Source organism: Rhincodon typus, chromosome 34 (assembly GCF_021869965.1).
Source record: "Rhincodon typus isolate 14 chromosome 34, sRhiTyp1.1, whole genome shotgun sequence".
Classification (NCBI taxonomy): domain Eukaryota; kingdom Metazoa; phylum Chordata; class Chondrichthyes; order Orectolobiformes; family Rhincodontidae; genus Rhincodon; species Rhincodon typus.
In genome coordinates, this window is record NC_063365.1 from 17074046 (window position 1) to 17091123 (window position 17078).

Here is a 17078-nt window from a genome sequence, read left to right on the forward strand (position 1 = left end):
TATCTTCCCAAGTCGGCTGAATTGCTCCAAGAGTTTCCACATGGATGAACTTTGCCCTCTGTTGCTCACTTTTCATGGTTAGCAGTGGTTTAGAAAGTACTGTTTGTTTCCTCATTTAGTCTTGGCTTCCATGAGGGAACATTCCTCCTTGTTAGAATAAACAGGATGTGCGTAGATCACTGGGAAACGGCAGTCAATTTTGTCTCATCTTATAGTTCATTTAAAAAGTTCAAACTCGTTGCTCTCAACACTAGGAAAAATCAGAGCTAAGTAACACATTGAGCTTTACTCAAAATGGAAAATTGGCCCATGAGTATTATCGATGAGGCAGGAAATACTGCCTTCACTCTCTCTCGCTCTCGCTCTCATTCTCTCTCTCTCGTTCTCTCTCTCTCTCTCCCCGTCTGTATCTTCTTCCTTCTCTTGGTCATACTGTCTGGCTTTCTTTACTTACTCACAGGTAGGAGGGTTGGTGTGGACTCGATGGGCCAAATGGTCGCTCCCATACTGTAGGGATTCTATAAGGTTCAGATATTGCTGTCAATTGTTGCAAACTGCCCTCACAAATGTTCCCTTTTTACCATTAAAATGTTTAAATCTGTTTTCCTGCAGCCCTAAAATGTGGTGGCAGTGTGGGTATCCCATTGGTATTTGATTTTTGTTTTTATTCATTCACGGGATGAGGGTGTCACTGGCTAGGTCAGCAATAATTGCCCATCCCTAATTACCCAGAGGGCAGTTAAAAGACAACCACATTGGTGTTGGTCTGGAGTCACATATAGGCCAGACCAGGTAAGGATGGCAGATTTCCTTCCCTGAAGGACACGAGCGAACCAGATGGGTTTTTTCCTGACAATCAGCAATGGATTCATGGTCATCAATAGACCCTTAATTCGAGATTTTATTGAAGCCAATGTCTTCCATCTGCCATGGTAGGATTTGAACCCAGACCCCAGAACATTACCTGGGTCTCTGGATTCACAGTCAGAATAACAATCCCACCAGGCCACCAGCTAGCATATTCCACTGTCACCATAGTCTACTATGCCAGGGGTTGCCTCTGGACACATTTGAAATGGCTCACCCTGGGAGTTACTCATCCTGTTAGGGGCTGTTTTAGTTGGGAGGGTGGCTGGAGGGCAAGGTAAGAGGTCAAGCACGGAAGGTTTGAGGGAGGGAATATCAACTAAACCAACAGGGAGCCATCTTCACTACTCTCCCCAGTGACTCAGTCACCACCTCTCTCTCTCTCTCTCTGAAAGATGGAAGCAACAACTTGTGTTGGTGTAGAATCTTTAACATAAAAACGAACTGCTGAGGCAGTTCACAAGGATGTTACAAAGCAAAATCTGACACCAAGCCTCATGGGTAGATCCAATGTCTGAAAGCTTGGTCAAAGGACAAGGAAGAATCTTAAAGGTGACTGAGAGGTTTAGGGCAAGACCACTGGTGCTAGAGCAATTAAAATCAGTCAAGAGGTCAAAATTAGATTATGAGGAATATAAGGAGGTTTGTAGGGCTGGAGTGGAATACAGAGAGCTGGAAGGACAAGCCAATGGAGGGATTTCAAAACCAAGAGGTGGGAATTTTAAAATTGCAGTGTTGCTTAACCAGGAGCAATTAGCATGGAAGTGATGGGTGAGTGGGTCTCGGTGCATGTAGGGACATGGATGATCCCATGTTTGTGGAGGCTAGACTGTGGGACACTGCTTTGAAGCAGCCAGGTCTGGAGGTAATGGAGGTAATGAGTGAGGATTTCCGCAGCAGATCAGCTGAGGTAGGGTGAAGTTCGGGAATCCTACACAGGCAGAAATGGGTAATCTTAGCCATTAGGCAGGAATGTGCCTGGAAGCTTGTCCCGAGGTCAAATATGATGCCAAAGTTTTCACTAATCAGGTTCAGCCTCACCTTATTTCCAGAGGGTGGGACAAAGTTAGTGGCTGGACAACACAGTTTGTAATGGGGACCAAAGATATTGGCTTCACTCTTAGCAATGTTCCTTCAGGGGAAAATTCTGCTCCTCTGGCATTGGGTGTAGGACAAGAAATTTGATATTGTTACAACAACAGAGAGGTTGAGAGGTGGTGGAATTGGTTGTCATCAGTGTTTGTTGTGAACACTATCACTATGCTTTCGATAGATGTGACCGAGGTGGTAACATGGAGATAAGAGATAAGAGGGAACTAAGGATAGATCTGTTGGTTATGCTAGATGCAATGGTGCAGGAGCAGAATGGCAAATTATTGCAAGTAATACTTGGGCTAGGACTGGATAGAAGCAGTTCATGTCTAAATAAAGCAAGACCTGGACTGTATCCATGTTTGAGCTGACAAATCATAAAGTTATACAGCGCAGAGATGGACCCTTCGGTTTCCTAAACTGAACAAGTCCCGTTTGCCTACATTTGGTCCATATCCCTCCAAAACTTCTGTATTCAAATACCTGTCCAAATTTCTTTTAAATTGCAAGTAACATTGACACCAGATGAATGTCAGACAATGACCATCTGCACCAAGAGAGATTCTAAAGATCCCTTGATATTCAATAGCCTTATCAACACTGGATTGCCTGCTATCAACATTCTAGGGGTTACCATTGACCAGAAACTGAAGTGGGCTAGCAATATAAATGTAGTTGCTACAAGAGCAGGTCAGATATTAGAAATCCTCCAGTGGGTAACTCACCTCCCGGCTCCTCAAAGTCTGTCCACTATTTACAAGGCACAAGTCAGGAATGTGATAGAGTACTCCCCACTTGCCTGGTTGGTGTAGCTTCACCAACACTCAAGAAGCTTGACACCATCCAGGGCAAAGCAGCCCGCTTGATTGGCACCACATCCACAAGCATCCACTCCCTCCACCACCGACGCTCAGTAGCAGCAGTGTGTACTATCTACAAAATGTGCAGTAGACATTCACCAGGGCTCCTTAGATAACACTTTCCAAACAACCGACCACTACCATCTAGAAAGACAAAGACAGCAGATATATGGGAACTCCATGCAAGTTCCAATCCAAACTACACACCATCCTGACTTGGAAATATAGTGGCATTCCTTCTGTGTAGCTGAGTCTAAATCCTGGTAGGAATAGGTTTTGAGTGTGCAAAAGGTGAATCTTATGTACAAGATGAGCTTACAAAGGGCATGAGGGAGAGTTTGGAGAAAAAAGGTGCAAGTGACAGGCATTGTTGGTCGAATTTTTGACGATAGAAGATTTAATAGTTGAGCTTACTGCTTTCCTCACCTGGCATGCAAACTAGTGCATCGTTAAGTCGAGGTAATTGGCTAGCAGCCCAGAGCAGCAATCGTTGATCTCTTAGCCACTTTGTGTTTAGTTAGAGTGGGAATTGAATCTGGGCTCTCTAGGTTGAATGAGCCTGCAGTTATGTTTGGGGCTGCTTCATTTACATCTTAATGGCCATTTGCCAATGGTGCAGTGAAGCCCTATATAGGGATAAATATAGTGAATCTATCTTTAATATTACACTTTATGCCTGCATTTCCTGTCGGTCACACTTCAGGTGCCACACTCTGTTAAATGCAAATTTCTGCTGTCACATTTGAAAACACATTTTTAAAAGTTGAAGCTTGTCACTTACAATCCCTCCAGATTATCAAAACAAGTGACCACCTGGAAACCAAGTGAAGGATCCAATTTCCATCAAATTTTGAATGTATTTGGCCTTTGCCTAAAATTAGAGTAGATCTTGTTGCTTTATAAGACGTGCAGAAAAATGCACCTTAATTTCCAAAAGATATGGTGTTTCTGCCCTTGTCAAGCAGCATGTTCGTTCAACTTGCTGAACAACATCTCAGGAGGTGGAGTAAGTTTTGAGTCTGGCATATGCTGCCCTCCAGACACCAGATTTCAAAATGCCAACAATACTGAAAGTTGGGCTGCTATTTCATGCTCATTTTTTCGCAACTGGAGCTGGGAAATTTACAAGCCCGCACCAATGGCTCCGTGGCCTTGCAGCGCCAGAGGCCTGGGTTCGATTCCAACCTCAGGCGACTGTTTGCGTGGAGTTTGCACATCCTCCCTGTGTCTGCTTGGGTTTCCTCCGGGTGCTCCGGTTTCCTCCCACATGTGCAGGTTAGGGTGGATTGACCATACTAAAATTACCCATAGTGTTCAGGGATGTGCAGGCTAGGTGGGTTAGCCATGGGAAATGCAAGGCTACAGGCATGGGGTAGGGCTGGGTCTGGGTGGGATGCTCTTCAGAGGATCGGTGTGAACTCAATGGGCCGAATAGCCTGCTCCCACACTGCAGGGATTGTATGATTCTAACCAATAGCGCTAATCCGTTGTCTTCGGGGTTTGTCATTTCGAAGCGCTGAGACTTTGTGAGAACATCCACATTGTCTCTGTATAATGCCTGACAGTTACAGGGCACCATGTCTCGTGTGTTCTCAGTGTAGCTTCTGACCAGTGTCACAGGAGATCTGCAAACACACTTAAAATGCTGAGTGCTGTAAAATCATAATCTGGCTACACATTAGATCATAGTGGGAGAGAGGCAAATTTCTTGCATACTTGCTGACTTTAAACACATCTTTCAGGTTCCTTTTTAGATTCTGCTTCTTTGTCAAACCATTGGGGATTAGTCCGTAGCTGCCCTCAAAGCATGATTCAGTTGAAGTGTTCTAACCTTTCTGACTCCATAGTTAATGATGTGCTAAACCCCAGCAGCTAAGTATTGATATCACAGCTCTACTGAACTGACCGAGCATTAGAGGCAAACAGACAATTTATTAAGGGAATCAGAGCCGTACAACATCAGATAGAGAGAGTACACTCCATGCGACATAAACATCAAGCTCATTTGCCAAAACATTAGACGTTTGGATCACGGCCTCTGACCTGCAATTATTCCTTGGACGTACAGTGGGATCATTTATCCAGAATCAATTGTAGCCCATTCCCTCACACTTCCATTGTTCTTTTCGAAATTAGCTGGCATTCAGTGAGTCAATAGAGTCATAGATGCCAAGTCTGAAATGTGTTTTATTTTTCCCAACACTTCTGCAGAAAAAAATGTTGCAAGCAAATCTGTTTTTGACATTGCGCATACAGCCCTATATTTCCTGTTATTCTGCTGCAGGATTTCATTTGGCTGGCCTTTATTTCATTCAGTACTGCAAGGGAAACTCCTTAATGTGTGCTATTTTCCAGCAGTGAGTGAATCTTAGACCACACCCCGGTCCAGGTTTAGCTTCACACCTGCACTCTCCATCCTCACCATCCTTTTGTTTGGGAGTTGGATCAATCCAGTTTACTGTATATTTTCTTGATTCTAACCCAGGCTGTGCCCTGGATTTCTGTCCAATCTTTCAAGAACACCTGTACTTGATCACAAGTCTTGGCTGATCTCTCTGTGTTGAAGGGCTGCCTGAGGAAGATTAGCTTTTATTAGCGGCTGATAATAGAATTGCAATCAGGCATTCTAAAGGTAACTGTATCAAGATATGGGTTTTGCCATTTTTTTAAAAAATCTCCCACTAGTAGAAGGATTTGAAGTTTAATTTCACTTCAGTTATTTAACGGTCACCATGACTCATTATTCTGAAAGTTGGCTTCTTGTGTTTTTCTGCACTCTTATTTTTTTTGAAGAGAGGAGTTGTGTATTTATCCAGTTGGTGCCTTCATACCTCTGCAAAATGCCTCCAGGAGTGTGGGTGGCATTTTCTCTGTTGAAGGCACTGTATAACTACAACATACCAAATCTTAGGGAGATTAGAAAGCACACTGAGCTCTAATCCCTCTCCCTTTCCTCCCCTGGCCATTCGACACTGAAAATAAATTGAAGTTGAAACACATTTCAAGCAGTAGGTTGTCACAGACACAATTGTCACCTGGAAATTATGCTTTATGTCCCTAAAGAAAATGCAGTTTATGAGGCATTTCTGCACCTGGAATTTCCAAAACCCTGTTGTTCCTCTTTGAAGAAAAATAACTTGTGTTTACATAGATCCTTATCAATATCCTCATTCTACTGAGAAATGCTTTAGGTTGTGTCTTCTCCATTTTAGGGCACCTTTATAAAGATAATTTGTGATTGTTCCAGTGTACTTACCAGCTGATGAATAAGCTTTGAAGTTATTGCAGGCAATGAAATCAGGATGAGTGTATAAGCTTGCTATTTACTGACAAGTGAAAGGCGCCATTGAATGAAACAGGTTGTGCTTTGGCCTTCGTGTAGATGGTAAAGGTAGGAGTGATATTTGAGTCACTGTTCCATCATTGGCAACCATTCCCCTGTAGCTCAGATTATTTTTAGGATTGCATTGTGGCTATCATGAGCATTTAATAAAGTTCTGAAGGCTTGTGGCAAAAGAAAAGCAGTCCACTGTAAAATTTATGCACGGAAACCCAGGGCAGTTTCAGACCTTGTAAGTTGATGTTAACTGTGTTTGTGGTATGGTGTTTTGGTTTTTGAAATACACAGCTCTGCCTGGTTGGCAACCCAGGATTCACATTGCAGCTTGTCAACCTGATGTGGTTCAGGACAGGTTCCCTCGGCAAAAGCCAGAAGCAGCCCGAGGAACGAGAGACTTGAATGGCTGAGGCGAGGCAATTTGAGTCACGGCGATGGACAGGACATCAGTTTTCACCAAGGCTCAGGGGTATTTCTCAAATTCAGGATGAAAGTGAGATGCAGCATTCCACCTGACACCCCTCCACAAATCCCCAACTTACTCCCTCGCTGCCTGGTGTATGTGTGTGTTCAAACATTTGAAATGCTGGGAATTTGAGGAACTGCATTTTCAGATTGTCACAGGAAAGCAACATCGTGAAGAAACCTGAGGCATTGACCACCCGCATCAGTAAACCAGGACCTATTGTAGCCCCCACTCTGAGCACTAAATAGGAAAGGGTTGGAGGGATATGGGCCAAATGCAGGCAAGTGGGACTCGTTTAGTTTGAGCACATGGGCGGCATGGACTAGTTGGACCAAAGGGTCTGTTTCCCTGCTGTTTGACTCTGAGTGGATGTCAATCATCAGCATCAAAACAAAGCTAATGGAAAGATCGAAGGAAAGGATGGATAAAATTTTCACTCCAGGGATGAAACACTGTCCATCAGGCATTGCACGTGTCAGGAAAACATGATCATGTGCCTCTTGGATTGTCACAAAAGCTCAATTGGTCTCATTTATGTTCTTTTTAACAAAATACATTTTGTGCCCCCGCCCTTAATGGGGATGCAGTTGCACATCAATATGATTGACTGACCTCTCAGGCCAACTGGGTATTAAGAACCAACCTTGCCAAATGTGCCAACGTCCGAGAATGCTTTCTTTTTAAACTGCCTGGTTTTCCAACCTCACCATCCAGGATCACTTCAGTGAGCACTTGCTTATTGAAGAACTAAGAGAGTTTTTGTTCTTCCAGATGCACCATTGTAGGGGGAAATGTTTTCCGAAGGGTGACGAGGGAGAAACCATTGGCAATAGTAACCAGTGAACAGACAGAGAGAGAGAGAAAATGCATTTATATAGCACCTTTCACAGCTTCATTTGACAGCCTATCTCATTGTTTGGCACTGTTTGCTGTCATTGTAGCATCTGCAACATGTGGAGTGAAAGCACATTGCCACTGGAGATGTACATTATTCCATGAAGTACGTGGAATATGCAACACCCAAGAGGAGCGTCACTGTGTCAATGTGCAAAGCTGAGACTGATCATAGTGCTTCTACCTAGGTGTGGCTTGTACCTGCTGTGGTTTCGGTAAATCGGTTGAGATGTTCTTTGTCTGGACACGACTGGCATTTAGAACAGGTTTTGGAGCCTTCATTTCTCACTGCTGTACAATCCCCTTCAATGCTCATGTCTCCGTGCAAGAGACACTCCCGGTCTCTGATCCTGTCTTCCAGAACTGTGGCTAAGATCACAACTCTGTGCATGAGGCCTCTCTAATTTTTAAAAAAAGGTGTCTTTGGTACAGGGCAACTGACTTAGCACAACATCTATATTGGAAAAATAATGGTGCAGATTGACTAACAGAATAATAGCCAGTCAATGAGCTGAGATCTCCAAGGTATGTCTTATTGCTGTTGTGGTTTCATTGGAAACAGGGGATGCGTTTGATTGGCAGAAATTGTTTCTTGGCTGCTTTGTTTTATTTTCAACCTTTAATGTGTCACTGATAGGTAAAAGCATAGACAGTCTTCAGAAAACAGATGAGTGTGAATTCAAGTCCCAATACAGAGATTAGAGTGGAAAAGAAATTTATGACTAGCATTCAGTACTGAGGGAGTGCTGCACTGCCAGAGATGCTGTCTTCTGGGTTCGGCATTAAACTCATCTGCCTTTTAGGGATGAATTTGCAAGATTGCAGAGTTCTGTTTGAAGAAGGGCATTCTCTTGCAGATTATCACCATCATTGCTTTGAGTACTTCTCTGGTAATAAATGGAGAGAGTTCAGATGGTGACATGCAGTGAAATGCTTCCTTTTGCTCCTGTCCCCTTTCATTGGCTTAAGAAAGGAGAGATTTCAGAGTTTCAGTGCTGAGGAAAGGCCAAGCTGAACCATAAATTCTGTTTCTCTCCACAGATGCTGCCCAATCTGCTGAGTGTTTTCATTACTTTTTTTTCTGTTCTTGTTTCAAATTTCTAGCACCAGTAGTTCTTTGCTTTTGCATTTTAAGTTATTCCTGGTGTCTTTGGGATCATTTACTAAGTATTACTCGCACTAAAACATATTCTAGTCCTTATCAATAGTATCGTTATCACTAGGAGCTTGCTGTCTGCAAATTGGTTGCCAGGTTCTATCCATTACAACAGTAACCATACTTTAAGAAACAGTCTTCACTTGGCTGTAAATGGAGATGCCCTGATGTGATAAAGGCACTCTAAAAATGCATTTCTTTCTCTCTGTTAATGCTATTTGCCATCGTTGTTTAATTCATAGAATCGGAGAATCTCTACAGTGTGGAAATAGGCCATTCGGCCCAACAAGTCCACACAGCCCCTCCGAAGATCATCCCACCCAGACCCATTCCCCTAATTTCCCCACGTCTAACCCACCTACCCTAAACATCCCTGGACACTATGGGCAATTTAGCATAGCCAATCCACCTAGCCTGCACATCTTTGGACTGTGGAAGGAAACCGGAGCACCTGGAGGAAACCCACGCAGACACGGGGAGAACGTGCAAACTCCGCACAGACAGTTACCTGAGGTTGGAGTTGAATCCGGGTCCCTGGCACTGTGAGGCAGCAGTGCTAACCAAATTGTGCTTTGTTTTACTGGATTTGGAAGGGTGAACAGCACAGTGATTTGGGGGTTTTTGAGGATCCTGTTCAATGATTAGTCAGGAATTAGAAGGAGATAGAATATCCATTAAAGGTAGTTGTGTAAGTGTGTAGCACATAAACACCTCAGAAGATAGAGTTGCAGAATTGATCAAGATTTTTAAGATGGAAGATTGGATGCTATCATGACTAAATGGCCTAATGGCCAAGTGTCATAGAGTCATAGAATGTACAGCATGGAAACAGACCTTTTGGTCCAACTTGTCCATGCCGACCAGATATCCTAAATTAATCTAGTCCCATTTGCCAGCATTTGGCCCATGTCCCTCTAAACCCTTCCTGTTCATGTACCCATCCAGATGCCTTTTAGATGTTGTAATTGTATGGAGTCGTAGAGATGTACAGCATGGAAAGTGGCTCAGCAAAGGTGGCTCAATTATCTAGGGTAACTAACTACCTAGGCTTACATAGCCTCGGGGCAAACTTTCACTTGGAATTTATGCTGGTATCCTTGGTGTGTCCTACCCCATTGCCTTTTCACGATTAGTGCCTGCATTCAATATAAAGTTTAATTTATTTCTACCGAAGCACTATAAAGGGCCTGAAGCATCACAAGCAATGGAGTGCTTGGAACTGCTTGGTAATTTATCAAGAAAAAATGATTTCCTCTTCATTCAGACATGTTCTGGGGATGATCCAGAAAGCAGAACAGTATGTCGAACAGTTTTGCCCCTGCAGTTTGTTGTCAGATGTAGCACAGACAGTGATGTATCTCGAAGATGTTCAGAAGTGCTCCCACATGCTGGCTTGTCCCAGAGCAATAATGCTGCGTCTGCTCTACTCGAGAGTAAATATTTAGTAGCGATGTCTGGAATGTGCTTCTGTACTTCAACAGCAGCCGCATCCAGTGAGAGTTGTGGTCCAGGAAACTTCCAGAATCGAACCCCCCACCCGTCTCCATCTGTTACCTTTTCACAAAAATATATGGAAAGTCTAGACTGTGGTGCGTTCCAACTTTTTTCATGTCCATCTCCATGCTCGTTTGGAGGTATTTATTCAGTTAGTGTTTTTGTTTTGACATATTTGGCACAGCTTCTGTTGGCTGCTGTGCTTCACTTTTAGCCAGACTTGTTTTAACATTTTCAAACATGTACTTTCCCCTATGCCCAGCTGAGGCTAATTTTGGACCCTATCTGTCACCCCAGCTATGAGATAGAACCCCATCAGATTAGCAGTGGGACACGATCAGAGCTGGCTTCATACCAGGGAATGCAGCTTTGAGCTGCCCTCTTTAGTTCGTTCACATTCACCATCCAGACCTGGTCACCTGTCGGATTTTTCCTTCATTGGCCCTGGCTCCAAATCCTGGAATTCCCTCCCTCACAACTCTGTGGGGCCCACCTACACCATATGGGCTCCAGCGGTTCAAAACAGAAACTCACTACCATCATCTTCTCAAGGGAAGCTAGTGCTTAGTGGCGGCATGGTGGCTCAGTGGTTAGCACTTCTGCTTCACAGCACCAGGAACCCAGATTCGATTCCAGCCTCGGGCGACTGTCTGTGTGGAGTTTGCACATTCTCCCCGTGTCTGTGTGGGTTTCCTCTGGGTGCTCCGGTTTCCTCCCACAGTCCAAAGATACGCAGGTCAGGTGGATTGGCCATGCTACATTACCCCATAGTGCGCAGGGATGTGCAGGCCAGATGGATTAGTCATGGTAAATGCAGGACTTGGGGATAGGGTAGAGGGGAGGGTCTGGTGGGATGCTCTTTGGAGATTCGGAGTGGACTCAATGGGCCAAGTGCCCTGTTTCTACACTGTAGGGATTCAGTGATTCTGTGATCAATGGCTGGCATCTTTGCTAGCTCTGCCTCCTTCCAAGCATCAATTATTTTAAATTATTTATGATCATTTCATATTCCGATTTTGCATTGAGATTAACGCTCATTGGGTGGAGATATAAAGTTGTGAAAGCAAAGTGCACTGCCTAAGAAGGAATATTGAAAAGGTTAATCCTATTTGTAGCAATTGGTCATCAACCTGATAGTATGTGGACTGTGGTCGTAGAGATTTAAAGTTTTAAAGGGAAGAGCGGTGGGAAGGTATAGAGGAGTAGTAGTGACTGGGAAGTGTCTGTCTACACTGGTGGAAGTGCAGATGATCAATGGTTTCAAAGGGAGGTTGGATGAGAGAAGTAAGCGCCTGGGCTGTGGGGGACAAAATGAGGAGATGGAACTGACAGAATTCCCTCTCCATGGAGCAGGCACGGTCATGATGGGTTGAATCCCCTCCTCCTGTATCCTGAAGAGGATGTTAGGAACACTGAACTGTGGAGGCATTGGTGCTGATCTTTCAGGAATCACTAGAGGGTCATTGGAAGACCGGAAAGTGGTTAATGTGAACCCTCCCCACCCCCCATAAGAAGGGAGGGAGGCAGAAGATGAGGAATTATAGGTCGGTTGGCCTAGCCTCAGTCATTGGAAAGATTTTAGAGTCCATTATTAAGAGATTGCGGAATACTTGGAAGTGCATGGTAAAATAGGGCAGTCAGCATGGTTTTCTCAAGGGAAGGTCATGCCTGTTAGAATTCTTTGAGGAGGTAACAAGCAAATTAGACAAAGGAGAGCCAGTGGACGTGATCTGTTTGGATTTTCAGAAGGCCTTTGACAAGGTGCCACATTGGGATGCTGCTAAATAAGATGAGTCCATGGCGTTAGGGACAATGTATTGGCATGGATAGAGGATTAACAGACATGCAGAAGATAGAGAGTAGGGATAAAGAGATCTTTTTCATGATGGCAGCCAATGACTAGTGAAGTTCCGCAAGGATCAGTGTTGGGACCACAACAATTCACATTATACATTACCGATCTGGATGAAGGAACTCTGGGCATTCTTGCTATGTTTACAGATGATAAAGATAGGTGGAGGGACAAGTAGTGTTAAGGAAGAAGGAAGGCTGTAGATGGGCTTGGACAGGCTAGGTGAGTGGGCAAATAAGTGGCAGATGGAATACAATGTTGGAAGGCGTGAGGTTATGCACTTTGGTAGGAAGAATAGAGGCGTAAGCTATTTTCTAAACAATGAAAGGCTTCAGAAATCTGAAGCACTAAAGGACCTGGGAGTTCTAGTTCAGGACTCTCTTAAGGTACCAGTTAGGACAAGAAGAACATTGTTAACATAGAAACATAGAAAACAGGAGCAAGAGTGGGCCATTCAGCCCTTTGGGCCTGCTGCACCAATTCAGTATGATTATGACTGATCATCCAATACGGTAGTCTGATTCCACTTTCTCTCCATAAACCGTAAGAACTATACCTAACTACCTCTTGAACACATTAAACATCTTGGGCTCAACTGTTTTCTGTGACAGAGAATCCCACAGGTTCACCATTTGCTAGGTAAAGAAATCTCTCCTCATCTCAGTCCCAAATGGCCCACCCCATATCTTCACACTGTTTTGGATTCCTGAGTCATCTGGTACATTGTGCTCTGTCTAGTCCTGTTAAAATTTTATAGGTTTCTGCGAGATACTCCTTATTTTTCTAAACTTCAGTGAGTCTGGTCCTAACCCATGCAGTGTCTCTCCACATGCCACCACAGGAATTGGTCTGGTGACAACGTAAAGTCTTTGGGATGCTCCAATCTAGAGAGGGCAAAGGCATGAACAAGGGGCAGTCTGTAGCCGATAGCTGAGGCAGAGTGGAGATGGATGCTGTAGTTACTGCAGGTGGAGGTGGATGCTGTAAATAATGACATGACACACAGTTGGAAACTCATCTCGTGTTTAAAAAAGGCTCCGAGGTTGCAAGGAGTCTTAGACACCTTAGACGGTTGCCAGGAAGAGAGATGAAGTTGGTGGCGTGGCACAGAGACAGACAATAACATCAATCTGTTATTTGGATGAAATCTTGGCAGATCCCGTGTTCCGTGTTGGTGAAATAATCTGACACATTGCAGACAAACATCCACAAGATAATCACAAGGTCAAGGTCTGGAGTTGGGCCCTGGACTTGCCAGAGTGGGTGCGAGGATAAAAAAGTAAGAAGTACGAAGGAAAGGGAAAAAGGCCTGGTAGCTTAGTTGTAATCCCCAGAGTGGTACAGTGATAATGCCCTTACCTCTGATCCAAAAGGTCTGGGTTTAAGAACCACTTGCCCCAAGTGTGTGTCATAACAAGTTAGTCGAAAAGATTATAATTTGCAGAGTTTCAAAACCTCACAAGAAGATTGAGCATTTATTGCAAGAGAAATGCATAATAGTTATCCTTTGAAAGTTGCATTTACAATAAAAAGAAGTCTGTGTTACTGTGACACAATAAATCTTGCAGCAAGTGAGCCATTTTGTTTTAGCAGCTCGTCTGTTTAGGCGGGTGTCAGTTTGCAGACATTATGTTTCTCAATGAACGTCAATCCAGTTTGCTGCTGGCAGCCCAGAGACAGAGAAAAAATTACAAGAGAAAATGAATAATTTATTGCCATTTCAGCTTGAGAGCACTGCGTGTATCTGAGCTGGTTTTACAGAATCCATGTGCTGTGGAGAGGGAAAGCTGTGGTGGGGGGTCCAGAGAGTTAAATTCTCCTATCGGGGATGTTATATTGTTGGTGTTTAAGATTCCGATTCCACGTTCAACAGTAGCCAGTTCACATTTCTCTCAATATTTTTACAGTGTTTTGGAAGGAACCTGAAAAAAAAAGGTTTTCTTTTAAACCGAGAAATTGGGCGGGTGTTTGTCAGGTCCAGCATTGTCCTTGTCACTGAGCTCCAAGTCCCATTTTAATTGTTATTCAAAATCAAGCTACTCAAAGCAGCCTGCATCGCGTGTGAGTCTGTTCACAACAGCTCTCTGCTGGTGTTCATTTCTCTCTCAAAATGGCCGGTTTACATTGTACAGAGCAGTCTGGGGGCCCTGTCAGCTGTTGAGGCTGCAGTGTGTCATGTTTTGACATGGTTGCCTGTTGTCTCAATGTGCATTTTGTTCATCTCAGTAGCACTCCCAGTTCTGCCCTTGATATAGGAGGCAGCAATGAGCATCTGCAGTGCAGTGATAGTATCAGGTGGGTAAAAAAAACAAGCACTGCTTGTAGTCGACATGTTCATAGTGATCCATCTGATGTGATCAAATGTTTATTTGTAAATTCCTCCCCGGTGTTGGGTTTAAAGGCTGGCCAGGACTGCCACCTTGTGGATATCCAGTGTCTCAGCAGGTCTTTGACATTCTGTCAGAGATGCTGAGGGTATTCAATGTAGCTTCACAGAGTTAAGTATCAAATGTTGTTACAATCAAGAGCTTCGTCTGAGCATTTTGGAATAATGTTGCAAAAGCAGCCCTGATCTTAGGCTGTTACAGTTTTGATACAGAAGAACTAATAAAGGCAACTTTTGAAATAGGAAACCTGATAAAAACATCACTTTGTTGCATCATCCTTCACAAAACCCTCACCCCTCCTCCATTTTCTGCCACTTTGCCCCTTGTTGGCAATGCATGAGAACTGCTGCGCAGGATTTTAGAAGTTATTCAGCATCTTGCTGCTACAGAGGATTCTGAGATGAATGCAGGAATTACGTAGAATGTATGCAGCACAGAAACAGGCTATTCAGCCAGCTGATTCCTTGCCCATGTTTTATACCTCCCATGAGCTTTCCTGCCATCCTTCATCATCTGAACTCATTGACATAATGTTCTGTTCCTTTCTCCACTATGTGTTTATGTAATATCCCTTAAATATATCGATGGTGTGCACCTTAGCTTCTGTTTGGAATATGGAACTTTGCTACCACAACCAATCTCTCAGTGAAGAAAGGTTCTGCTGAATTGCTTGTTGAACTTATTAATGACTGTCTCAGATTTAGTTTTAGTCTCTCTGTATATATAAACACAGACATTTTCCCTAAGTCTCCCCAGCTGAATGGTTTCATAGCTTAAAGGACCGTTATGGGGTCACTTCCTCAGTTTTCTGTTATACAGAAAATATCCCCAGCCTGTTCAATCTTTCCTACTAATTACAACCTGTCAGTCATCGTAATGCCTTAGCGAAATCTTTGGCACATCTTCACAGACACCAAAAAGTTCATGGGTCAGCAGGACCATTTTGTCGTACAATGTGGCAGTATAATTTGGGGCAGTGGGCTGTAAAAGGCTGATTCCACCACACATCTTGTGAGCAGGAGTTGAAGCTGAAACGCTGTGTCGCACTGGCGCAGGGATTCATGAGGTCACCTACCGTGCCCGCAGAATCGACACTCCCAATGTGCGCACTTTAGGCGCCCGCTGTTCTGGGAGATGTTCCCCAGAGATGTGATGAAGCCCAGACAACACAGACTCTGTTGTTTAACCAAAATAAGCACTAACCGCTTTACTGTGCACTCTGGTATGTCCCTGTATGCCCTGTATCTTCTGATTCCAATCATTTCAAAATAATCAGACTTCGGACTGAAAATGCTGGAGCTCCATCGAATGTATTTCATGCATTTTTTGCATGTGGCTGCTCGACTGTAGACTGATACATTGTTAATTGGCACGTGACTGCAGTGCAGCAGTAAAATGGCTAACGCTGGAAATACATTCTTATAATTGTTAATTCCTACTTCTTTATAAATAATATCCCAAGAGTAGCTGTAGGAAGGATGTGGGATCATTCCTGTAACTACCTATGCACCAAATATACCTGAGGAGGGGGCATTTGTTGTTATAAAAGGATGATTCTCCATCTGAACCTGCTGTAAAGAAACAAGAATTTTAGTTAGATGCTGTGTCTGTCATTCTTCTTATTAGCCACTTGTGTTGAATGTGCTAGAATTTGTAAAAACCCAGACTAGGACAGAGCAAAACCACTCAAGCTAAAAATAAACCCTTCAGCTTCATGTCAGAAATTTTCAGTAAGCTTAGCAGGATTATTGGAAATGAGCCCCAGATGAGTGTGAATGGTCACAATCACACTACAAGCACAACAGTAATAACTCGTGAATATAAAGTGCAGATTGATGAGGAAAGTTAAATTCAGTGGAGATAATGGATACCGTGCACTGCAGAAGCCAATACACCCAATAAAGAGGCCTCCATTTTGTCTGTTTCATTAATGCTTTGGTTTAGAAGGGAGGGTCTCTTTCTGTATTTGTGTGTGTGTGTGTGTGTGTGTGTGTGCACACTCGCGCGCCCGCCCAACCATGTGTGTATGGGAGCGCGTGCCCATCTGTCCGTTTGTCCGTGCGCATGCCTCGCTCTCTGTGTGATTGCGCGTGCACCCCTCCCTGCGTGTGTGAGCGTGTGCGAGCCTCTGCTTGTGTGGGTGTGTGTGAGTGCGCGTCCCTGTGTGTGCATGTGTGCACACGCGCCCAACCGTCCGTGTCCGTGTGCGTGTGCGTGCATGCACCTCCACGTGTGTGTGTGTGCGCACGCACGCACGTGTATATATGTGCATCCCTGTGTGTGTGTGCATGTGAGCGCATGTCCCCGTGTGTTTGTGCAGCACGTCCCTCTGTGTGTGCTTGCGTGCAAGTCCCTGTGTGTGCATACGCCCCTGTATGTGTGATTGTGTATGTGTGGGTGAATGTTCGTGTGTGTGTGTGTCTCCGTGCGTGTGAATGTTCTTTTGTGAGCGCACGCACACTCCTGTGTGTGTGTGTGTGTGCGCGTGAGCATGTACATCCCTGTGTGTGCGCGCGCACGTGTCCCTCTGTGTGTGTGTGTGTGTGTGTGTGTGCGCGCGCGCGTGCGTGCGCGCGCATGTACATCCCTGTGTGTGTGCGCACGTGTCCCCCGTGTGTGTGTGTGCGCGCGCACGTGTCCCCCGTGTGTGTGTGTGCGCGCACGTGTCCCCCG

At 44.4% G+C, this 17078-nt stretch overlaps 1 protein-coding gene across 18 annotated transcripts in view; it reads left to right on the top strand.

Moving 5' to 3' along the window:
• The window catches only part of zmiz1a (zinc finger, MIZ-type containing 1a), a 257416-nt gene that overhangs the window by 195261 nt on the left and 45077 nt on the right, over positions 1–17078 (top strand). The window lies entirely within an intron of this gene.